The sequence below is a fragment of the Macrotis lagotis genome, chromosome 7 (assembly GCF_037893015.1).
Source record: "Macrotis lagotis isolate mMagLag1 chromosome 7, bilby.v1.9.chrom.fasta, whole genome shotgun sequence".
NCBI lineage: Eukaryota > Metazoa > Chordata > Mammalia > Peramelemorphia > Peramelidae > Macrotis > Macrotis lagotis.
In genome coordinates, this window is record NC_133664.1 from 143,923,015 (window position 1) to 143,949,635 (window position 26,621).

The 26,621-nt window shown below is 37.1% G+C and overlaps 1 long non-coding RNA gene across 1 annotated transcript in view; it reads right to left on the reverse strand.

Moving 5' to 3' along the window:
• LOC141493046 (uncharacterized) overlaps positions 1 to 15,444 on the reverse strand; it is a 75,318-nt gene extending 59,874 nt beyond the window's left edge. The window contains exons 1-2 of the long non-coding RNA XR_012470104.1: positions 15,348 to 15,444; positions 5,007 to 5,168 (exon numbers count right to left, since the gene is read on the reverse strand). This is a non-coding gene — a long non-coding RNA (uncharacterized LOC141493046). The remainder of the gene's footprint in view (positions 1 to 5,006; positions 5,169 to 15,347) is intronic.
• Between the last annotated feature and the right edge of the window lie 11,177 nt (positions 15,445 to 26,621).

Here is a 26,621-nt window from a genome sequence, read left to right on the forward strand (position 1 = left end):
AGGATTCTGCCAGGCTAAGTAATCTCTTTATGAAGTGCTAATTAATCCTTTGAATGAATTATGAAGGAAACAATAAAAAGGAATGATGAATGACAGGCCATACTTTGGGTGACCTTTAAAAGTCAGTTCATTTTGTCTTGGAGTAAGACAGGAAGTGGAATTCAGATCAGTGTGGTCCCATAGAAATGGAACATGGGAGACCATAAGAAGCCATATGGAGTTGGGAGAATAGAAGCCATACAATCAGAGGTAACTGTTACAAAGCATAATAGCTAATATTTATATCGTGCATTGTAGTTTACATCACACATGAATTTTTTTTTATCTTTTTTTTTAGGTTTTTGCAAGGCAATGGGGTTAAGTGGCTTTCCTAAGGCCACACAGGTAATTATTAGGTGTCTGAGGCTGGATTTGAACTCAGGTACTCCTGACTCCAGGGCCAGTGCTCTATCCACTGCACCACCTAGCTGCCCCTCAAATTTTTTTAAATCTTAATTTATTATCACAACTCTTGGAGACAGGTGCCATCCCCATTTTAAAGATGAGGATACTAAGGCAAATCAAGATTAAGTGACTTGCCTAGACTGCATAGCAAGTAAGTATCTCAAGTCAGATTTTAACTTCATGAATCTCTGTTTCATAGGCAACAGATGAGTTGGGACAGAAGTTGATTTGTTCAAACCCTCTGGGTTAAAGACCCTGAGGTAGTAATCCTGTATCTCCTTTTTTCCATTTGAGTTCTTTTCTGGGAGCTAGTCTCTAAGCACAGAGAAAGTGTGTTTACCTTGCTTTTAAAAAAAGTTTATTTTGTCTTTATAAACCAAGTTAAGCACTGGTATTTTCTGGATGGGATGTACTTATTGGGAATACAATAAAGAAGGAAGCAATTGAAAGGAAATATCTCCAGAAAAGAGAGAGATGCGTTTAATTTTGAATGGTATTCACTAAAAGTTGTACATCTCTCTGGAGGTTCAGACTTAACAAAAAGGTAAAGAGAATTACAAATTCTAGTTCCCAAGATAGAGAAGTGGCAGTGGTAGTGGGAAGTAAATCAATAGGATAGTGAGGGGCAAATAGGAGTCACTGATCACACTATCCCTTATGGTCACACCTTTAAGGTATGATATGAATTCTTTGCCTTATTAGCATGTAAAGCTTATAAGTATTAAACACAGAAAACAAGGAATAAATGTAACCTAAAACCTATGCATTTTACCTAGAAAAATCACAAGGATTAACAGACAACTAACAAGCAATTTTGGTTACTATTTTTATCTTAAGTTGATGTTCATATATATACTGGGTCATCATTCTGTGAATCTCTTTGTGTAATAGCACTTCATATCTTGCCATATTTTCTTTTATGTTTCATTTTGTATAAATGTGTATTTATTACTGCAGCAAGGTTAGAGGGAATAGAGTGCCAGACCTGGTCAGAAAGACTTGACGTTCTGAGTTCAAATCTTACCTCAAGACACTTACTGGCTGTGTGACCCTAAGCACTGTTTGCCTCAGTTTCCTTATCTATAAAATGAGCTGGAGAAGAAAATGGAAAACCATTCCAGTATCTCTCACCAAAATTCCCAAATGAGGTCATGAAGATTCAGACAAGACTAAAAATGAATGAACAACAGATATTTACTATCTGGCTCAAATCTACTATGTTAAAATCCTTATCTTTAGGATCCCTCCAGATGAAAGTGTTAAAGGAGAAATACTAGGGAAATATTAATCTGGCATTTCCTGTGATATTAAGAAAATATTACCTTTGCTTGTCTGGCTTTTTCTATAGGCATCTGACTTCCTCCCCATTATTCAGCCTCTTCTGAAATGTAAATCACTGAGAGCAACCTCAGCTCCTATTCCCCTACTCCTTCACCCTTCTAGTCTGTACATATCCAGGTATAGCCTGACCCCAGCCACATCCAGGTATTTGTCTGACCTTAGTCATGTCCACTGGCTCCTCCCATTATGAACTGAGGTTTGGGTAGCCCAAAACTCTGCTCACCACCTCTGCCAAGCTGACCTTAGCTGATCTCTGTTGAACTAAGTCCGGACACTAACGTGTATCTGTTCCTATCTTTTCTTCCTCTCCCCCTCCCCCTTTCCCCCTTCTTAATTGTTCTCATCAGCCCAGATTGTAGATGTTTCCTTCTTTTCTGAACTTCATTACCTCTATTAACATTCACTTTCTTTACTGCCTTCTTAAAAAAACTCTGAGAATTAACTTCTATTTTTTTTCAGTAACTTGTGAATTAAAATTTATGAATTGTTCTTACACTCCTGGATCAGAAAACCTTGTGATTTCTTCACCAATAAATGAACCCCAGAAGTCTTTGCAAGTCTCCTCTCCAAGGGTGCCCCTTCCTAGGCACCCTTCATCAATTTACCTTGCTTCAAAAACAATCACACCTCATGTTTTCTCATATCATTTTTCCTGGAACTCACATTTGCCCTTATCACACTCTACCTTTTGCCACACTTAACATGTTTTATCTTCCACCTATCATGTTATAAGCTCCCTGAGGACAGGAACTGTATCAATTATTCATCTTCATATCCCTACTATTTTACCCAATGTCTTGCACCCTGTGGGTTCTTAATAAATGTTTATTTGTATATACTTGTATATACAATGTATATACTCCACATTGCCTAACATAGTCCTGAGTATATAGAAAGAAACAACGAAACAACAAAAACCCATAAACAGTTATTAAGCACCTACTATGCAAGGTACTATGCTAATATTTCTGCTAATGGGGAATACTAGTAGCATTTCCCAAACTTATTGAATTTAGGGAAAGAAGGTCCAATGGTAATGGTGCCTTAGAGGGACTTGAAATGAGAGTATAAACTCTCAAATATTTGTGTTAAGCAGTATCATGCAAAACCAACTCAAATTAGCACAGCAAGTTTAAGAAATTCAGCTAAAAATTTCCTTGAAATGATTCACAAATTCAGCAAAGCAACAGGATATAAAATAAACTCACATAAATCAGCAGCATTTCTATATATGAACAACAAAGCCCAAGAACGGGAGACAGAAAGAGAAATTCCATATAAAATAACTATAAAAAACATTAAATACTTGGGAATCTACCTCCCAAGACAAACCCAGAAACTGTATGAACATAATTATAAAACACTCCTCACCCAAATAAAATCAGATCTAAATAATTGGAAAAATGTCATGCTCATGGTTAGGTTGAGCTAATATAATAAAAATGACAATTCTACCCAAATTAAATTACCTATTCAGTGCCATACCACCAATATTATCAAATAACTACTTTATAGAGCTAGAAAAAATAGCAACAAAATTCATCTGGAGCAACAAAAGGGCAAGAATAGCAAGGGAACTGATGGGGAAAAAAAGGAAAGAAAGGAGGCCTAGCTCTACCAGATCTAAAACTACACTATAAAGCAGCAGTCATCAAAACTGTCTGGTATTGGTTAAGACATAGAGTAATGGGTGGACTTATGGCCAAGATGGCAGAGAGAAGACAGGTACAGTGCTAGTCTCCTGATCTTCTCTCATTATCTTCCCTCATATATAATATAAAACAAACCTCTTAACAGAAATCTGATCTACAAAACCCAGAAAGAGAAACTAAGAGAAGATCTACCTCAGGGTTTGTCCTCTGGGATCATGGGTGAGTTGGGCGCAGAGTGCAGACTCTGCTGCAGCACAGGACAGGGTCAGAGCTGGAGAGCTCAACTAGCCTGATCAGTAGGGTGGACTAAGGCCTGGAAGTCTAAAAGTGGGGCAAGCCTGATCGGCCAACTAGGGAGCAGAGGAATTGGCTGTGGTATTAACAGTGTGGAGCTTGCCTGCAGAGCTGGAGGGTGAGTTCCAGTTTTGGATTGCTGCAGCCATACCTTCATTTGAGCTGAAGTGTCTGCCCAGAACAAACATAGCCCACCTCTTCCCCAGGCTAAGAGCAGCAGACCTCTCTCAGCTGTGAATAGGGAGAGCAGTTACCTTGCCCAGGGCAAAACCCACCATTGGACAAAGATAAAAGCACTCAACAGCTTCATCCACCCACTCTAGGCTAAGGGAGAAGTCCTCAAATCAAGGTAACAGACACTCCAGAGAAAGCAACCAACACATCCTACTGGCCAGCCCACTTGGAGTTACTAAAGCCAGTGAGTAAAGCCTCTAGGGATCTCAACACCAAACCTCTGAGAGCCAGACCCTCGCCAACATAAGGTCTTAGGAAAATGAAAAAAGGTCAGAGAAAAGGAGGGTCCATAGAGGAATTCCTAGAAGGAAAAGACACTAACTCAGAGAGACCTAGAACCTCTGAGGAGAATATGATCCCATCTCCAGCACAGAAAGACTTCCTTGAAGAAATCAGGAAGGAGTTTAAAAATCAATGGGAAAATTTGGGAGAGACAATTAATACCTTGCAACAAGATAACAAATCATTGGAAAATACAACTGGACAAATGCAAAAAGAAAATAATTCTCTCAAAACCTCAATTGGTCAAATGGAAACTCTCAAAAATACAATTGACCAATTGGAAAAGGAGCTGCAAAAGGTAAATGAAGAAAATTCTTCTCTTAAAAAAAATAAGAATGGAGTCTGTGGAAACTAATGACTTTATGAGACACCAAGAGTCTGTTAAACAAAAACCAAAAAAATCAAAAAAATAGAAGAAAATGTAAAATACCTCATCAGCAAAACCATTGACCTTGAGAACAGAATGAGGAGGGACAACCTGAGAATTATAAGTCTTCCTGAAAACATTGAAGAGAAAAAATCCTAGACTTAATATTACAGGATTTAGTGATGGAAAATTGCTCTGATATCATGGAACCAGAGGGCAAAATCATTATTGAAAGAATGCATTGATCACCTCTAGAAAGAGATCCTAAAATGAAAACACCAAGGAATATTGTGACCAAATTCCAGAACTATCAGATAAAAGAGAAAATCCTGCAAACAGTCAGAAAGAAACAATTTAGATACCAAGGAACCACAGTAAAGATTACACAGTACCTGGCTGCATCAACATTAAGGGATTGAAGGGCCTGAAACAGGATATTCTGAAGAGCAAGGGAGCTTGGAATGCAGCCAAGAATCCACTATATGGCAAAACTGAACCTTCTCTTCCAGGGTAAACGATGGACATTTAACAAAATGGAAGACTTCCAACATTTCCTGATGAAAAAAAACAGAGATTAATAGAAAATTTGGACATCAAACAGGAGACTCAAGAGACACATGAAAAGGTAAAGAAAAAACTGCCATCTAACTATATCCCCTCCTGGGAGAAAGATTCTCAAAACTCTTGAGAATCAAAATTCTACTAGAGAGAATATAGTTAGCAGAAGTGATGGACACTCATGACTTTTCTGTGACTGAGATAGATTGATCTAAAAACAATACCTCCTTAAAAAGGGAGACAGTAAGGAAATGGGAGAATTGAGAAGACTGAATGTGTCTATATCATTACATTAAGAGGTACCAAAGACCTGTTGTAATAGAGGGGAAGAAGGGAGGATCTGAGAACCACCTGAATCTTCCTCTCATTAGACTTGACTTAAAGTTAACTTATTCAAACACTCAGTTAAGTTAAGAATTTCAAGTATTAAAAGGGGGGAAAGGGGAGGGAGGAGATAGGGAGGGGGAGAAAAAAGGGGAACTGATAGAAGGAAGAGAGGGAAGAAGGGGAAAAGGGAAAGGGGAAAGAAACAGGAGGGGTTGATATAGGAGGGCAAACACACTGAAGGGGAGGTATTCAGAAACAATACTGGGGAATATGGATAAAGGGGGAAAAATACAAACAGAAGGAACATAGCCTGGAAGGTAATAAAGAGTTAGTAACTATAACTTTGAATATGAATGGGATGAAATCTCTTTTAAAACATAAATGTGGGGTGGCTAAGGTAGCACAGTGGATAGAGCACCAGTCCTAGAGTCAGGAGTACCTGGGTTCAAATCTGGCCTCAGACACTTAATAAATACCTAGCTGTGTGGCCTTGGGCAAGCCACTTAACCCCATTTGCCTTGTAAAAAAATTTAACCTAAAAAAATAAGCAAATAGCAGAGTATATTAAAAACTAGAATCCTACAATATGCTACTTACAAGGAACTCATTTGAAGCAGAGAGATACACATAGAGTAAAGGTAAAAGGCGGGAGCAAAATATATTTTGCTTCAGCTGAAGTGAAAAAAGCAGGGGTAGCAATCCTTATCTCAGACAAAGCAGCTGCAAAAATAGATAGCATCAAAAGAGATAAGGAAGGAAACTATATCCTCCTAAAAGATACCATAGACAATAAAGTAATTTCAATACTGAATATATATGCACCCAATGCAATAGCATCCAAATTCTTAGAGGAGAAGTTGAAAGAACTACAAGAAGACATAGAAAAACTCTACTAGCTGGAGACCTCAACCTCTCACTCTCAAATTTAGACAAATCTAACCACAAAACAAACAAGAAGGAAGTTAAGGAGATAAATAGATGGTTAGAAAAACCTAGATATGATAGACTTATGGAGGAAACTGAATGGGAATAGAAAGGAATATATTTTTTTTCTGCAGAACATAGCACTTACAGAAAAACTGACCAGGTACTAGGGCATAAAAACCTAATGACCAACTGCAGAAAGAAAGAAATAGTGAATACATCTTTCTCAGATCATAATACAATAAAAATCATATGCAATACTGGACTAGGGAGATACAGGCCCAAAACTAATTTTAAAAAATGAGTGGATCAAATAACAATTTATAGAAAGAATTAATTATTTCATCCTAGATAATGACAATAATGAAACAACATACCCAAACCTATGGGATTCACTCAAGGTAGCTCTCAGAGGATATATTATATCTTTGAATGCTTACGTGAATAAATTAGAAAAAGAGGAAATCAATGAACTAAATATGCAACTAAAAAAATTAGAGAAAGAACTAATTAAACCCCCCCAATTAAATACCAAATTAGAAATTCTAAAAATTAAAGGAGAAATTAATAAAATTGAAAGCAAGAAAACTATTGAACTTATAAATAAAATGAAGAATTGGTTTTATAAAAAAAAACAATAAAATTGATAAATCTCTGGTCAATTTGATTAAAGAAAAAGAAAGAAAAAAACCAAATTACTAGTATCATAAATGAAAAAGATGAACTCACCACCAATGAGGAGGAAATTAAAGTAATAATTCAGAATTATTTTGCCCAACTCTATGCCAATAAATTTGACAATCTAAGTGAAATAGAAAAATATTTACAAAAATATAAGCTGCCCAGGTTAAGTGAAGAAGAAATTAAAAACCTAAACAACCCTATATCAGAAAAAGAAATTCAGCAAGCCATTATTGAACTCCTTAAGAAAACATCTCCAGGGCCAGATGGATTCACAAGTGAATTCTATCAAACATTTAAGGAACAACTAGTTCCAATTCTATATAAACTCTTTAGAAAAATAGGAGAAGACAGAACTCTGCCTAACTCTTTCTATGACACCAATATGGTGCAGATACCTAAACCAGGAAGAGTTAAAACAAAGAAATAAATTTAAATACCTATCTCCCTGATGAATATAGATGCCAAAAATCTTAAATAAAATCTTATCAAAATGATTACAACAAGTTATCACTAGGATAATACACTATGACCAAGTAGGTTTTATTCCAGGGATACAGGGTTGGTTCAATATTAGGAAAACTGTTATAATTAATTATATCAATAACAAACCTATCAGAAATCATATGATTATATCAATAGATGCTGAAAAAGCTTTTCAAAAAAAATACAGCATCCATTCCTACTAAAAACACTAGAGAGTGTAGGAATAAATGGTTTGTTCCTTAGAATAATAAGCAATATCTATCTGAAATCATTATCAAGCATTATATGCAATGGGGATAGGCTTGAGGCATTCCTAGTAAGATCAGGGGTGAAACAAAGATGCAAATTATCACCACTACTATTCAATATTGTATTAGAAATGTTAGCCTCAGCAATAAGAGAAGAAAAAGAAATTGAAGGAATTAGAATTGGGAAGGATGAGACAAAACTCTCACTCTTTGCAGATGATATGATGGTATACCTAGAGAATCCCCCCCAAAAAACATCTAAAAATTAATAGAAATAATTAGCAACTTTATTAAAGTCACAGGATATAAAATAAACCCTCATAAATGAACAACATTTCTATATATGTCTAGCAAGATACAGTAGAAAGAGCTAGAAAGAGAAATCCCATTCAAAGTCACCTCAGACAATATAAAATATCTGGGAGTCTATTTGCCAAGGCAGACTCAGAAACTTTTTGAAAACAATTATAAAATGCTTCTCACACAAATAAAATCAGATTTAACTAACTGGGCAAAAATCAACTGCTCATAGATAGGCCAAACTAACATAATAAAATTGACAATTCTGGGGGTGGAGCCAAGATGGCGACATGAAGGGATGGAGTCTTAGGAGCTCTCTGATAAAAACTCATAAACTAAGGACTCTAACTAAACTTTCGAGAGACAGAACCCACAAAGGGACCCAGTGAGGCAGTTCTCCTACTCAAGGTAACCTGGAAAAGAGCAGAAAGGCTCTGCTCCCCGGATCGGAGGGGAGGCCCACCAGAGCCAAAGAACTTCAGCCTCCTGGAGGCAGCCACAGGGCACTGGGAGCCGGGGCTCACAGCAGCCGGGGAGTCTCCTGAGCTGTACCCCGGGGAGCACCTGCACAAAGTGGGGGAACAGTGGGGGACCTCTGCCAGAGCAAGCACGTGGAGCCCAGCCCTCAGGGCACACAGCAAGCAGCTTGGTCTCTCCCAGCCTAGACCCGGAAACAGAAGCAGCCAGAGCCAGTAAGCAGGAGCCCCCATTGAGCTGAGGGAGGGGAGTGAAGAGAGACTGAAGAGAACTCTGTCCTCTGCCCCTGAAACAGGACTCTGGGGCTCTGACCACATTCAGATCCTGATCCCACTCTAGGCCCCCCCATAGAACAACAGGGGCCCCCCACCTCAGCCCCATGGCAGAGGGGGACGCTTGTGGTCATTCACAGACCAGGAGGGAGGACAGAGCCTCACACACTGAGACCCTTGTGGAAGTGTCACAAAAGCTCAGGAAGCACGCCCCAAACCAGGCTTAGGCTGGGAAAATGAACAAGCAAAGAAACAAGAGGAAGACCATTGAGAAATATTTTGGAAATGAGCCCAAGAAGGATCAAAATACTCAGTTTGAAGATGAGGAAGCACAAGCTCCTGCATCTAAAGACTCCAGGAAAAACAGAAATTGGGCTCAGGCTATGATAGAGCTCCAAAAAGACTTTGAAAATCAAATGAGGGAGTTGGAAGAAAAACTGGGAAAAGAAAGGAGAGAGATGCAGGAAAAACATGAAAATGAAGTCAGCAGCTTAGTCAAGGAAATCCAAAAAAAATGCTGAAGAAAATAGCATGCTAAAAACCAATTGAGGTCAAATGGATAAAACAGTTCAAAAAGTTATTGAGGAGAAGAATGCTTTAAAAAGCAAAACTGGCCAGATGGAAAAAGAGATAAGAAAACTCTATGAGGAGAACAAATCCTTCAGACAAAGAATAGAATTCAGGGAGATTGATGAATTTACCAGAAATCAGGAATCAATACTTCAAAACCAAAAAAATGAAAAATTAGAAGAAAATGTGAAATATCTCATTGAAAAAACAACTGATATGGAAAACAGACTTAGGAAAGATAATTTGAAAATTATTGGAATACCTGAAAGTCATGATCAGGAAAAGAGCCTTGACATCATTTTCAAAGAATTACTACAGGAAAATTTCCCTGATATCCTAGAAGCAGAGGGCAAAATAAAAATGGAGAGAATCCACCAATCCCCCCGAGAAAGAGATCCCAAAAAACCAACCCCCAGGAATATTATAGCCAAGTTCCAGAACTCCCAAGTCAAAGAGAAAATATTACAAGCAGCCAGAAGGACACAGTTCAAATATTGTGGAGCTGCAGTCTGGATCACACAGGACTTAGCAGCAACTACAGTGGAAGCTCATAGGGCTTGGAATACAATATACCGGAAGGCAAAAGAGCTTAGAATGCAATCAAGAATGAACTACCCAGCAAGGCTGAATGTCCTCTTCCAGGGAAAAAGATGGACTTTCAATGAACCAGGGGAATTTCAAAGGTTCCTTTTGGAATGGCCAGAGCTGAACAGAAGGTTTGATCTTCAGATACAGGACTCAGGTGAAGCATAGAGATTGGAGGAGAGGGGGGAAATATGAGGGACTTAATGAGGATGAACTGCATGTATAGAAAAATGATACTGATAATATTCACATGAACCATCTCAGTTAATAGAGCAGGTAGAGGGAGCTTTTATAGTTGAAGCACAGGAGAAAGCTGAATTTGAAGATAAAATATGGTGTAAAAATAGAGTCAATAGGAAAAAAAGGGAAATGGAATGGGAGAAAGAAAAAGGAGAGGGGGAATAGTCCAAGATATTTTACATAATAAGGTTTTTTTTATTACAATGAGCTATTGCAATGATATGGAAGGGGGGAGGCAAGGGGGAATGAGGGAAACTTTGCACTCATCAGAAATGGCTAGGAGAGGAAACAGCAAATATACTCAATGGGGTATAGACAACTGGAGTAGGAAGGAGGGGGGAGCAGGGGGAAGGGGTGGGGATGTGAATAAAGGAGGAGAGGATGGACCATGGGGGAACAGTGGTCAGATATAACTCATTTTCTATTTTACTTCTTGCAAGGGGCTGGGATTGGATGGCCTGCCCAGGACCATAGGGCCAGGTGGATTCTGGGCCTCAGGGGTGGTATGGGGGCTCAGGGCTTCTTGGCCCCAGGACCAGGGATCTGTCTGCTGTGCCACTCAGTGACCCTACAGCAGAGTCAGAGTGAAAGGAGAGAGAAAATATAGTACATGGTAGTGGAGAAATAAGAAAGGAGTTACGATCAGCAATGGCAACCTTAGAAAAATAGGGAAGTAACTTTTGTGATGGACTTATCATAAAGAATGTGATCCACCCACAACAGAGTTGATGGTGTTGGAACAAAGACTGAAGCACATTTTTTGTTATTATTATTTGGGGGAGGGTGCAGGGCAAGTGGGGCTGGGTGGCCTGCCTGGGGCCACATAGCAGGGTGATCTTTGGGTGTCTGGGGCCGGATTCGGACCCAGGTGCTCCTGGCTCAAGGGCCAACGCTCTGTCTGCCACCCAGCCACCCCTACTATTATTACTATTTTATTTTATTTTGGGTATTCTTTTTTTTTCTTCTTTTTGGTTGTTGCAGGGCAGTGGGGATCAGGTGGCTTACATGTCACATGGCTGGGTGATTACTGGGTTTATGAGGCTGGATATGGACTCGGGTGCTCGTGGCTCCAGGGCTGGTGCTTCATCCATTGCTCCACCTGGCCATACCTATAATTATTACTATTTTTTTTTTTAATTTTAATTTTTTTTCTCTCCCCTTTACTTTTTTGCCCAAGCAAGTCTATCTATATTCATGGTGGGAGGGGTATTTTGTTTACTTGTAAACAGTATATTTTATTAATGTAAAAAAAAATTTGTATAAAATGAGAATAAAAAATAAATTTTAAAAAATTGACAATTCTACCAAAACTAAATTACTTATTTAGTGTCCTACCAATCAAAATTCCAAAAAATTACTTTAATAAGTTAGAAAAAGGTGTAAGTAAATTCATATGGAGAAATAAAAAGTCAAGAATTTCCAGGGATTCAATGAAAAAAAAGAGCAAAAGAAGGTGGCTTAGCCCCAACAGATCTAAAATTATATTATAAAGCATCAGTCATCAAAACTGTCTGGTATTGGCTAGGAAATAGAATGGTAGATCAGTGGAATAGACTAGGTGCAATAGCAGGAAATGATTATAAGAGTCCAGCTATTGAGACAAAAACTCTCTCTTCAATAAAAACTATTGGGAAATAGGAAGTTAGTATGGAAGAAACTTAGATTAGACCAACACCTCACACCCTATACCAAGATAAGATCAAAATGGATACAGGATTTAGACATAAAAAACATTATTATAAGCAAACTTGAAGATCAAGGAGTAGTTTACCTGTCAGATTTATGGAAAGGGAAGCAATTTATGACCAAGGAAGAGATGGAGAACATCATTAAAAACAAACTAGATAATTTTGATTAAATTAAATTAAAAACTTTTGCACAGATAACACCATTGTAACCAAGATCAAAAGAAATGTAGTAAATTGGGAAACAATTTTTACAACTAGTATTTCTGATAAAGAGCTCATTTATAAAATATATAGAGAACTGAGTCAAATTTTCCAAAAAAAAGCTATTTCCCCAATTGACAAATGGTCAAAGGATATGCAAAGGCAATTTACAGATGAGGAAATCAAAGTGATCCAGTCATATGAAAAACTTACTCTAAATCATTACTTATTAGAGAAATGCAAATTAAAACATCTCTGATATACCACCTCACACCTCTCAGACTGGCCAATATGACCAGAAAGGAAAATGATCAATGTTGGAAGGGATGTGGGAAATCTGGGACACTAATACATTGTTGGTGGAACTGTTAACTCATCTAAACTTTCTGGAGAGCAATCTGGAATTACGCCCAAAGGGCAACAAAAATGTGCATACTCTTTGATCCAGCAATGCCCCTCCTGGGTCTATATCCTGAAGAGATTATGAAGGAGGGTAAAAACATAACTTGTACAAAAATATTCATAGCAGCCCTGTCTGTGGTGGCAAAGAATTGGAAATTAAGTGAATGTCCTTCAGTTGGGGGATGGCTTAACAAACTGTGGTATATGTATGTCATGGAACATTATTGCTCTATTAGAAACCAGGAGGGATGGGAATTCATGGAAGCGTGGAAGGATTTGCATGAACTGATGCTGAGCGAGATGAGCAGAACCAGAAAAACACTCTACACCCTAACAGCAACATGGAGGTGATGATCAACCTTGATGGATTTACTCATTCCATCATTGTAACAACCAGGGATAATTTTGGGGCTATCTGCAATGGAGAATAGGATCTGTATCCAGAAAAAGAACCATGGAGTTTGACCAAAGACCAAAAACTATTACCTTCAATTTAGAAAACTGTTATCTTATTATGTAATTTTGCAGTCTCTTATACTTTATTTTTCCTTCCTTAAGGTTATGATTTCTCTGTTATCATTCAACTGAGATCATTGTATACCTTGGAAACAATGTAAAGACTGACAGAATGCCTTCTGTGGGGAGTGGGGGGGGGGAGGGAAGCAAGAATGGGGGAAAAATTGTAAAACTCAAAATTAGTAAAGTCTTTCTAAAGAAAAAAAAAGAAACAGAGTAATGGATCATTGGATTAGGATGGGTTCAATAGAAACTGCAGTACATGACTACAGCAATCTATTATTTGACAAACCCAAAGACATCAGCCTCTGGGATAAGAACTCGCTATTTGAAAAAAAAAGTGTTGGGAAAACTAGAAAATAGTATGGCAAAAACTAGGCATAGATCCACATCTCACATCCTATACCAAAATAAGGTCAAAATTGGTACAGGATACTATAGTTAGAATGATACCATAGATAAATTCATAGACCAAAGAATACTCTATCTATCTGATCTATGGAAAAGTGATTAATTTATGACCAAACAGGAATTAGAGCACATTACAAACTGCAAAGTGAATAATTTTGACTATATTAAATTAAAAAGGTTTTGCATTAATAAAATCAATGCTGCCAAAATTAGAGAAACAATCTTCACAACCAGCAGTTCTGATAAAGGTCTCATTTCTAAAATATATACAGAATTGCATCAAATTTATAAGGTCACATGTCACTCCCCAATTGATAAATGATCCAAGGATATGAACAGTTTTCAAATGAAGAAATTAAAACTATATACAATCATGAAAACATGCTCCAAAATCACTATTGATTAGAGAAATGCAAACAACAATGAGGTATCATTTCACAGTTATTAGATTAGCTGAGATGAGAAAAAGGGAAGATGATCAATGTTGGAGAAGTTGTGAGAGTATTGAGACATTGATGCATTGCTGGTGGAGTTGTAAACAGAGCTGACCTTTCTGGAGAGCAATATGGAACTATGCCCAAAGAGCAATAAAACAGTTTATACCCTTTGACCTAGCAATTCCAATTCTAGGTCTATATCCAGAAGAAAATGTAAAAAATAGGAAAAATCTTACATGTTTCAAAATATTCATAGCATCTCTTTTTTGTAGTGGCAAAGAACTGGAAATTGAGGGGATACCCATCAATTCAGAATGGCTAAACAAGTTATGGTACAAGAATACTATGGAATATTATTGTTCTGTAAGAAACCATAAACGTTTGGATTCTAGAGAAGCATGAAACGACTTATGGGATCTGATGCTAAGCGAAGGGAATAGAGCTGCAAGAACAATGTAACATTATGAGATAAACAACATTGAAAGAGGAAACTCCTCTCGACAATCCAGAGAGCTAAAACAACTGTATTAGACTGGTAATGGACTATATTATCCCCAACCAGAGGAAGAAAAACAAAACAAAACAAAACACACAGAAAAAAAAAAAACACCCCTACTGAATCTGATGAACACTTTATAAAAACTATCTCATATATCTCTTTCCCTTAATCCTAATTCCTCATGCCCAAAACTACTAATTTGTAAATATGTCTAGAAAAATATGTATGTAAAATGCTAACCTGACTATTCCCTACTGAGGGGAGGTGGGGTAGGAAGGAAGGATGGAGGGAAATATTGGAACTTGGAAATATGCATGTACAATTGGATGAAAATTTTAAAAACAAGTTTTGGTTTTTTTTTTAAAAGGGAGGAATATAGTTTGGAAAGAAGAAAGTGAACTCAACCAAATTATACTGCGTCATTTAAGGCCTGCAAGAAAAAGTTATCAGTTGGAAAGTCAAGGAATTAAAGGAACTTAGAAGGACTTTCAGAAGTCTAGAAGAAAAGACTGGAAAGAAAACATGCCTCCCTAATAACTGAGGAAGGCCATGAAATTAATGATCATTCAAATTGGAAAACAAAACTTATTTTTATTACTTGTCTTCATCAAGAGAAATAAAGATAATAACTTTGGACAATTAGTATGCAATGTAGACCTTGTTAAATAGTTTTAAGAAACAAAGATGACATGGCAATGTTCTTGGAGAAAAAAACACCACATTAAAGGAACAAATCAAATTCTTGTCTGATTTTTGTGATTAGGTCAGCTTCATTCATATTGGATTCCCCTTAGTGCAAGGAAGAAGCTATGCATGGCTTGACTTCAGTACCATCTCTCTAAAGACAATTATGTCTTAGCAAAATGAATATCCCATGGGACTAAATACAATAGGAAAATTTTAGTGCTTACCTGCTCAGTGACAGAATCACATGCTGTCTCTTTCCAGCTCTGCAGAAGAAGAATGTGACATAAGAACTCCCTGGAAGAGATGGCTCCCAATCTCTAATCTGACTGGAATCAAATGCTAAACTATTAATAACATACTCATGAAAGACCTTTGCTCATTCCTGCCAAACGATCCATTCGACCATTGCATTTTTCCATCCCATTTTTGTGTGCCACAGTCCAACTGAGAAGAAACCTATTAGCATGGAGAGGAAGAAGGGTAATGATCTCCCTGTTACTAAGAGTCTTCCAGCAGAGGCCAAATGACCCCTTATATGAGATTTGTATTTTGAGTTTCCACATGGTGAATTCTCAAGTTTCTTCCAAATCTGAAATTCTTTCTTTCTATGGAAAGTGTTTTTTTTTAACCTCTTCTAATAAAGGTATCTAAATGTCCTATTTATAATCTTCAGTTCTCTTTACTTACATGGAAAGCATCAAATTACATGCTTTTATCCTGGATTTATTTCATTAAGTTAGATAATTTAAAGTCAAAGAAAGTTCACATTGCATTTTGTTCAGCCTTTTTTATCCTGCAAATGAGTAAACAGAGACCCAGATGGGGCAGTGACTTAGCCAACACACTAAGTTTATTGGCAGAACCAGTACAAGAAATGTCAGTCTTCTGACTACTAGGTTGGCATGTTTCACTACAACAAGATCTTTTCTTCCATGCACCAAATTCCTCATAGTTCCCACTTTCATAACTTAGGGTGACCATTTTTACATAGTCATACCACTTTGATCCAGCCCTTCAAGAAAGCCAAACAAAATTAGAAGAGCCCAACATACTGCTACTCCAAAAAGGTCTCTGTTTTTAATAGAGCAACAGGGTCCCACAGCCCAAATATGCTGTCTCTGGCAAAGTTTGATCAAGCATAGCCTGCTAAGGGGTACAGTGGATCTAGATCTGGAGTCAAAAATACCAGAGTTCAAATTCAGCCTTGGTGTATGTCTAAGCAAGTCATTTAACCACTCTGCTTCAATTTCCTCATCTGTAAAATGGAATAATAGCAGGACCTCCTGTGGTTGTTGTGAGGATAAAATGAGATAATTTTAAAGCAATCTGCAAGCCTTGAATCACTATATAAATACTGAATATTATTATTATCTTTATTCACTATCCTCAAACAGATTTCCTTTTATCACATTCAAATTTGCTTTCCCTGGTCTCGTAAAATTCACCCTACCTTCCATCTTTTTTCCCTAAGTCCCCAAGGGAAAAGATTGCTTTTTCTTGATAATTCACCTCTCTCTCTCTCTCTATGGCTCATTTTATACTGCCTTCCTCTCTTCCAGTGATAATCTAGGAGTAAAATAATCAATCCAGAAAATCCTACATTCTAAGAGATTCCATGGTTTCTTACATGACTGGATTGATTCAAATGGCTGCCAATTATTGCCTTTAAATTCAGATGGTCCAGATTCATTTTATATTACTGCTACTTGCTATCTATGTGATTTTGGGCAAGTTTTTCAGGGATAATTTATCATTTGTCAAAACTGGAGAATTGAATTTAGAATTTCCCTTCTAGCTTTTAAGCTACATTCTATAATTCTTTGATTCTGGAAATAAGTGCAACATGTTCATGTCCCTGAAAATAGATAAATCTTCCATTATGCTTACTCTGACTATGAGGTCTGAAAGTGCAGTGAGGACACACTCTGGCATAGGTATCAGGGAACTTTCTAAAAGAACTATTTGCCTATAGTCCTGCTATAATTGGAATTTATAGCCCACTTGACTCTCTCTGCTTATAACATATGACTACACCTTTGCTCACACAAAAGAAAGCATAAATTCAAGAAAGAGAACCAAGAGCCTCTGTCACAGCGTGAGCAATCAAAAGTCACTCTTATTGACTTCTTTGGTCCTCTCTTCCTTCATTGACATTCCCAGACTTTGAACTTGACTTATCTACCACCTACCAGCCCCTTCTGACCTTTTGACATTTCAAACTCCATATTCCTCTTCTTTACTTATAACTGCAATGCTTTGTTGTTTCCTTTATTAATTAATCCACTGATCTTGCCAGTTTTGACTCCTACAGAGCCTCAATAATTCCTAGAATTCTTCCATTTTACTAACCTACCAGTCCTTGTACCTCCTAGTCTTGCTTGGCCTCTTAATACTTGTGTACTATAATACTTTTTACTATCTAAGCACAAAATCTTGGATATCAAATACCATTATTCCATTTTTATTATAATGATTGGGTTTTTTTTGTTGTTGTTGTTGTTGTTTTTTGCAAGGCAATGAGGTTAAGTGGCTTTGCCCAAGGCCACACAGCTAGGTAATTATTAAGTGTCTGGGGCCAGATTTGAACTCAGGTGCTCCTGACTCCAGGGCCGGTGCTTTATCCACTGTGCCACCTAGCTGCCCCTGTAATGATTGTTTTAAAAACCAAATTTTGTTTTTTCCCAATAAATACATTAAGGAGCAGTTTGGGCAACACCTGTATTTTGCTTATGTAGCAAACCATATGGTTGGAAGAAGGCTGCTTCTTGGGGATGGGGGAGAGCATTTTGGAATTATCCTCCTTCACTTAGAATGCTTTGGGGAAGAGAAAAGAAGACTGGGAGAACTCCAGTTCCACTCTCCAATCTGAGAAGCAATGTAACAATGACCAACCCAAGGGAAAAGCCTTGCCAGAGTTGATCATGGCTCACAACCTTTGTGGAAATGGGCCTGGCACCCTGGGCATCTCAAGGAGTAGGCTGAGCCATTGGGCATTCATGTACCTGGTCATAGGGCCAACCCACCCATGCTTCTCATGGGCAACAACTCACAAAGTATGTGACCAAGATCCTTCAGGGAGGGCTCCTTGAGTTGACTCCTGAGATAAGTTCAAGTGGGACTGAGATCAACTTTAGGTTTTATTTAAGGTAAAGAATCATATTTAGTATATATCTTCTGATGAAGTAGTAACTATGGTGGGGGGGGGCAGTGAGGCTTGTCTGTCTTTGTCCCCTCCTCTTTCACCACCTCTTTTCACAACTTCCTGAAGTTGAAGCCTGTTGAGGTTCCACCCTCTGAGTGGTACTGGAAGACCAGGAGGCAGTCACTATTTATTATAGTATTTATGTATTTCTTATTCATTTAGCATGTATAAAACCGTGATACTCTTTTGTTTAGATTTCTATCTTTTTTATGTCATTGATGAAGCTTCTGAGTGCCCCTAACCCCATTTTCCCATAGGCTCTGTAGTTTTTAATTTTGTCTATTGTGTTTTTTTAGGAACTCATGTCGAATTATAACAGAATTGACTGTATTTTGTTCTGTGGCTTATTTCATTACAATCCTGATCTTTCACTCTCTACCTTCATGACTTTGGGCAAACTGCTTGTCCTCTATGGGTCTTCGTTTCCTCATCTGTAAAATAAGGGGATATTATAGGGCTTATTTTAGCTCCCAGCAGATTGCCTGCTATTCCATCTCATAAATATTAAACATTCCAATATATCATGTGCCAAAAAAAGAGCCCTGAGAGAATGTTAAACTATTTGTTGTAATTATAGCATGATTTGGAATTTGGAGAAAGAATGGCCCAGAAAAGTTAAGTGATAAGTCAGGAATTTAGGAAGTGAATAAACTTAATGGCATCTTTGTTTTGACATGTGGTCCCTTGTGAGTTTGCTGGACACCTGTGTGGATGTATGAACCTCTCTGGGTGCTACAAAATTTAAAAATTAATATTACAGAGTCTAACTTTATGGGCATTATAGCAGACCCCATCTCCATAAGAACAGGACCAATAAATTTACATATTCATAGAATTTGTAAGACTTTCCTTTTCTCTTTTATTAGTCCCTCTTACCATCACAGTACTGGAAAATCTCATAGTAGAAGTTAAAAAAAATTGTATCTTCTTCCTCCACTTGTTGCTGCTCTAGATCTCCTAGGAAGCAGGAAAAACTGAAGAATATCACTGACTCATATCCAAAATAAGGCTTTTCATGGGTAAAAATGGAAATTGTCATTATTTTTATCGTAACATTCTCATGACTTGATCTGTTGCCAAAGACAAATTTGTGTTGAAATCTAATAGTCACACAACCTGAGCTATAGACTTGAAGATTTGAAGCAAACTCTCATCTGCGGTCTGCGATATTTCAGTCAGTTATAAAGAATATTCTTTAATAAATCTTATTTAGATATATGCTTTGTAGGAGGGCTCTGCTCTCTTCTAAACTGATTTATACTCACCACCCCCAACCCTAAATGACTTGTTTAGAAAAGCATTTGCTACTAGCTGGCAGGAAAATATGAACTAGAACTATTGATCACCTCTTTTTTTCCACCCTTTCCAATATAAGATGACCTCTAAAATCCCTTCCAATTCTGTTTTTGACCCTATGACTCTTAATTGATTGCATAGCCAATTCTCCATGATGGCTATTCCATTCTTTCTCCTCTCTTGAGGTCCCCAGTTCTACTGCCATTACCACCTCCCCATACCTTTTACTTTTCTGATAGCCCTTCACATAAAGACAGGTATTATATTCACCCTAGAATGGAAAAGAAAGTGAAGTCTAAGAAGTAGTAAGAGAACCAAATATTAGTGGTGTCATAGAAATAAAAGGAGGAAAAAGGATCCAGAAAGATCTGTACAAAGCTATCCTCCGTACTCGGGCTTCTATGCTCTTTTCCTTTCTTTGAATAATGTTGGCCTCATCCTAGCTAAGGATAACTTTTCTATTTTTTACTTTTGATCCCTCCTTTCTCAATCTGAGATCTTACTTGATTGATCATTCCCTTTTTAAGCCATACATTATTTTTTCTTTACAATAACAATCTCAGATCTTTCATATTGGGGGGGGAGGCAAGGCATTGGGGTTAAGTGACTTGCCCAAAGTCACACAGCTAGGTAATTAGTAAGTGTCTGAGGTCAAATTTGAACTCAGGACCTACTGATTCCAGAGCTGGTACTCTATTTACTATGCCATCTAGTTGCCCCGCATATTCTTTTTTTATTGCCTCCTTTGGTTCTTTTACACTCTGAAAATATTATCCTATATTGTCCTCTTCACTGTTAAGTTTCTAAAAAGAATTTCATAGACTTTCTGCCTCTACTTTCTTCCCAAATATTCATCACTACCCCTTACTCCCTTGCAATCTGTCTTCTATCACATAATTGAAATTGTTTTCTCCACAATTACTTCATTCAGGGACATTTTCTCAGTTCTTATCCTTGATGTTTGTGTAGATTTTTAGGCCATTGACTGTTCTTTCTCTTTCTCAGTCAATGCATATATATACATTTATCTTGCACTAAAGATGGTTCCTCATCTCAAGGTACTTTTTTGTCTTTCTCCCTTGTCTTCTTATGACACATATATCTCCTGTTCTCTGTCTACTATTCTGAATCTTTAAGTAATATAATCACTCATAAGTTGAAGAAATTTAAGATTTTTAATTAAATTTAAGGTTATCCTGAATGGGAGAAGACATGATAGCTATCTTCAAATATTTGAGGGGTAACACTAAGGAAAAAAGATTACAGTTTCTACTCAATACAGGAAAAAATTTCCTAACCATTAATGGCTATTACCACTTCAGATGATTTCTGTGGGCACAAACTCTGCTACCAAACAGGATATAAAAAAACATTGACAGATAGTGAAATCTTTGAGAAAGAAAGTGATTTTCTGAGACTAGAACATAAGTTCTTAACCTTTTAATGTTATGGGTAGTTTTGGCAGTCTGGTGAAGCCTAAGGACCTCTTTTTCAGAATGCTTTTAAATGCATAATAAAACAAAACACATTGTATTATAAACTAAAGATTAATGAAAATAAAGATGTAAATTTTTTTCTCGTTCAAGTTTATGGATCCCAGGTTAAAGAAACAAACAGAAGTAGTTATTGATTCTGTCTATTTGTAACTTCTCCAAGTAGGCAGAGAAAAATGTTGATTTGTTTCTTTTTAGACCAAAAAAATTAATTAGCAGTTTTGGTTGGATGAAGCTATGACTTGTGGTAGAAATTGTACCTCCATTATTTTTCCTTTCCATTGTTTTTTCTAAGGTTGGTTTAAAAGGAAAATAAATTTTTGGAGAGATGGATTGAAGGAGTAATTAGAGAGAAAGCTGCACTCAAAAGGAAGATCTGGGGGGGGGGAGTGACTTTGGCCACATGAAGGTAGAGAACAGGAGGAAGTGAATGACTAGCCCTTCTCATCACATAATAATACCACAATATCTCTCTCTCTCTCTCATTTTCTCTCTCTCTCTCTTTCTCCATATATATGTAAAAATCATATATAACATATATATGTATACATAAGCATCTATAGTTTTAGCTATATAGATCTATTTCAATCATATCTTGACTCTTTGTGACTTCATTTGGGGTTTTCTTGGCAAAGATACTGTAGTGGTGTGCCACTTTCTTTTCTAGCTCATATCGCAGATGAGGAAACTGAGGCAAACAAGGTTAAATGACTTGACCATGGTTACCCAGTTACTAAGTGTCTAAGGCTAGAATTAAATTTAGGAAGATGGAAAGATATTCCCCATATAACCACATCCATCTACCCATCAAAAATCTGTAATTTTTTTCAGCATAGAAAATTTCCAGTATCTTTCTGCTTCTCCAAAGAACTTAAATTGTGAAATTTTTAAAGTAATCTGTGAACTTTGTAGTAATTTGTAAATTTTGGTAAAATCTGTGAATTAAAGTCTAAGCCTTTCTTACCTTCCCGAGTCAGAGATTGATGAGGTTTTCACCCCCAAAATGAACTACAGTTGTATCTCCTAATCTTTCTATAACCTAAAAGATGTGATCATTGAAAGTAGCTCTAGCTAACAGAATGTATGGCAGTCAGCTAGGTGATGTAAATACAGATATATAACTTTTCTCATCATCATTTAATTTCCTTTAGAAAGTTTTTAATAAGAGAAAAACTTGCAAAAATTACTTTTTTTAGCATTTGACTATTCCAATTTACAGAAAATTATCTCAATGTAATTTCAAAGTTGTTCACTCTAAGCATCTTTCACAAGATAACTTGCTATCAATTTGAGCATGCAATATGGTGGGCAATCTTATAAGCTCACACAAACTTTTCAATTAGTTCATTCTACTTTCAGAAAGCAGCCTGCTGTTTGGGCCAATTTGCCAACCAGTTTAGTTTAGTGTTGGTTGTGGACAATCTTACAGCACTTAACCTGTCCTTAATTAACCATAATGGTTCCTTAGGGAGGATAATAGTGTGTAACATTAATCTACACTTGGAAATAAGTGTATTTATACTTAGCACTACCTCCTTTGAAGCTATTTCATAGCTCCCTAATGATTCTGCTACCTGTATTAATGTAGCATCTCAATTCCTGTGTCAATATAGATTATGAGCCCATTTTTCATCCAATTCCCTTGCCCCACAGAGTTCATTTGAATCAATGAGAGTTGTGGTTCAGATGAGCTCAGCAAGGTACAAGGGAAAAATAGAAATTAATTTTACATGCATACTAAACATATTGAAGTTAAAGACTGATTGAATAACTGATAAGTTCTTTGTTTTGCCAAAAGTGAATTGAAATTTTACAAGCAGTACATATGAAGATGAGCAGATGGCTAGACAACTCACAGCAACTTTTGCTTTTGTTCTGATCTAAAGTGAGAGTCAGATATGGAGGTAGCCAAGATAACAATGTTCAAAGCAAATTTGGTTTTGGGGAAGAAATAGGAGGTCTAGATCCTATTTAAGTCTTTTCTCCATTCCATTGATTTAATTCAAATCAATTCAACTAGAATCTATAAGTACTAAATATGTACAGTGTCAGGAGACATTATGTATGACTCTGGGCAAGTCACTTAACCCTATTTGCAACAGTTTCCTCAAAAATTCAAACCTCTCCAGTAACTTGGCCAAGAAAAACCCAAGAAGGTGATGAAGAGTTGTTCATGACTGAAAAAACAACTAAACAACCCTGACCCAGATACTTAAATCACAAATACAAAAATGCAGATAGTATTTGATTTCAAGGAGTATATGTTATACCAGTTTATATCCATCCAGGATGATCACATATCACTTGCCCTTTACTCACTAGAGGCTTCAGAGAAACTGTCCTACTTCCTCTTCCCTGTCCTCAATATTCTATTTCCTGCCTCTGCACCATTGTACAGGCTTTCCCCTTTTGCCTGAAATCTCTGCCCCCTCACCTCTACTTACTGAGATCTTCAGTACCTTTCAAAGCTTATCTCAAATGCTATCTCCTTCAAGAAGACTTTCCCAATTTTCTTTAGCTCTTAATAACTGCACCACAGAACACTTTGTATTCATTTTATGTATGTATTGAAATTTTTATTTATTTTCTATATATCTTGCAATTTGTAAATTGTTGTTTTACTGCAATAGCACATACAGCAGTGGTTCTCAAACTCTTTGGTCTCAGTATCCCTTTATGCTCTTAAAAAATTATTGTGGACCCTAAAGAGCTTATGTTGATTATAGCTATCAATATTTATCATATTGAAAATTAAAATGTTTTGGTATTATGTTGAAAACAATTTTGATTTTGTGAATCCACTCAAAGGGGCTTAGGGAATATCCATGAGTCTCCAATTATACTTTTGAGAGTGATTGAATTGTAGAGGGTAAGAGCAAGAATTCTCATTTTTGAGAGCTAAGTGTAGTGCCTAGTAAACAGTAGGTACTTTATTAAAGTTTGCTCACTGATTGAATACAACATGTAAACAAGTTATTGCAAGCTAATTTAAGGAGGAAGAGAGGACTAATGGTAGGGAAAGAGGAAAGGTCTCATGTAGGAGGTAGACCTTGAGCTGATCATGCAGAAAACTAGAGATTTTAAGAAGCAGAGCTGAAGGTATCAGAGTTGCTCACTGGTATGGGGAGATACAACTGGAGTTCATTTTGAGTGTGAAAACCTCACCAATCTCTGACTCAGGGAGGTAAGAAAGCTTAGATCTTAATTCACAGATTTTACTAAAATTTACAAATTACTAAAAAAGTTCACAGATTATTATAAAACAGGTTAAGTTCTTTGGAGGGGCATCAAAATAGTGAGTTTCTCAAATGGCAGTCTGATTAGCAGAAGTTGAGTTTAAGAAGGGCTAAAATGCTTAAAAGGGGAAAAAGGAAAGACAATAAGCTTAAATCAACATAGATCCAACCATATGGAACAGAAGCCATATTGGTAATTATGAGCTGGGAATGTGGTAGTCAAGTTAAAAGGAAAAAGACAAAAGAAAAGAAGCTTAAATCAACATAAATCATGGAGCTGGAGCCACATTGTTCCAGCAGCATGCAACAGATCATGTGGATCCAATTTAGAGCAGAGAAGAGAAGAGATGAAACAGCGTGGCTGGTCAAAGAAAGAAAGGACTTCTACTTAGGCAAATTGCTTAAATACATTTCCAAGGGTTGTGCTTGAAGTGTTTAGCACCTGGTTCCAAGTACTCTCCAATGTGCATGCCCTGGGGTGGGGGATCCCCAAGGAGTGACTAAGATTGCAATCACTGCACCTGTCCGTATATTGCATCTTTTCCTGACCCAAAGGGCATGACCAAAAAGTAATGGAGTTTGAACATTCCCCACAGTTTCTCTGTCACAATAGTATCCTGATCAAAATAGTCCAAAAACTGGAACTAGTACAGTTTTCCAAAGAGTTCTTTGGAATAGGAACATCCCTACTTTTATAGAGAGTCATTCACCAGAAGTCAGCTCAGAGGATACTTGACTTTTAGGAAGCAAAAGAAATTGGACTCACCATGATTATTATTTTACCCATGTATAAGATGCACCCTTTTTTGAAAAATTTGAGGTCTAAACACTGGGAGCATCTTAAACAATGCCTGTAGACTTTTTACTTGCATTTCTTGCTTTTTCTTGCTTGTCTTTGCACTCATTTTTTGCATTTGTTACTGGTATATTAGATTATGTTTTGTTACATTCTACCCAGAAATGGTTCAGAAAAGATTTTTGTACAGTGCTGAATTCAAGTTCAAAGTGATCCAGTTTGCAAAAGTGAATGGGAAATCATGGTGCTGAACATCAGTTTGGTCCTCCTCCAACTGAGAAAACAATCCAAGACTGTCTACAGGAAGAAGAAATCCTACTGAAAATGCCCTGGCAGAAGAAGGCCATGAGAGACAAGCCAGCCAAATGGCCTGATTTAGGGAAGGAATTGAAGAGATGGATTGAAGAGCAAAGGGCCATTGGAATTCTTGTGTCCATAAAGAGGGTTTAGCATGAGGCAAGAAGAATTGCTGATGAAAAAGAAGTTCCTAATTTCAAAGGAGGTCACAACTGCTGCTTCAGGTTCATGAAGCAGAATGGACTAAACTTGTGTCCACACACTTGCCCAGGGAGTGCTTGTGGTCAACCACAGGCCAGAGAACAGGCAGGAGAGTGGTCAGAACCTCTCCTAAGACAGTGATTTGTCATCAAACACAGATGAGGATGAACTAATGGATGGGAGTTTTGACAGTGATGAGGAGTTGTATGAATTTAATGATGAATAAAACTTGAGTTCAATAACTTTATGTAATATATATATATATTTCAGATTTCAGGCCCCCAAATTAAGGTGTCTTCTACATGGGAGCATCTTATACATGAGGAAAAATGGTACTTACTCACTTTTCCCTATCTCTCTATTCATCTAAAAGTCAACTCAATATGGGAGAAAAAAGACCCCATTTATTACATCTTTCCATTTTGTGGAAAAGTTGCCTAGAAATTTCAGTTAAAGTGAACACCAAACTGTTGAGCATTTGCCTGGAGCATAGACTAGATATGACTAAATATTTTCTTAAAATTCATAAGAAATAAAGGAGCAACATGAGACCTTGAAAACTCCCCTCAGACAATTTATCTTTAACTGTATGTCAAAGATTACATAAGAATTTGAGGCAGACATGATTTCAGAGAGAACTTTGTTCAATATTCTACCAAATATTAGAGGTATTAAATAGGAAGCATATTTGTTTACTAAAGGTTCATACCAATTTCTTTTTTTTTTAGGTTTTTTGCAAGGCAAATGGGGTTAAATGGCTTGCCCAAGGCCACACAGCTAGGTAATTATTAGGAGTCTGAGACCAGATTTGAACCCAGGTACTCCTGACTCCAGGGCCAGTGCTTTATCCACTATGCCACCTAGCCGCCCCTAAAAGATTTATACCAATTTCAATCAATCAACAAACATCTGTTAAGCAAAACAGAAGCAAAATAAAATTTACTGCCAATGAGCTTATATTCCATGGTTAGAGACAA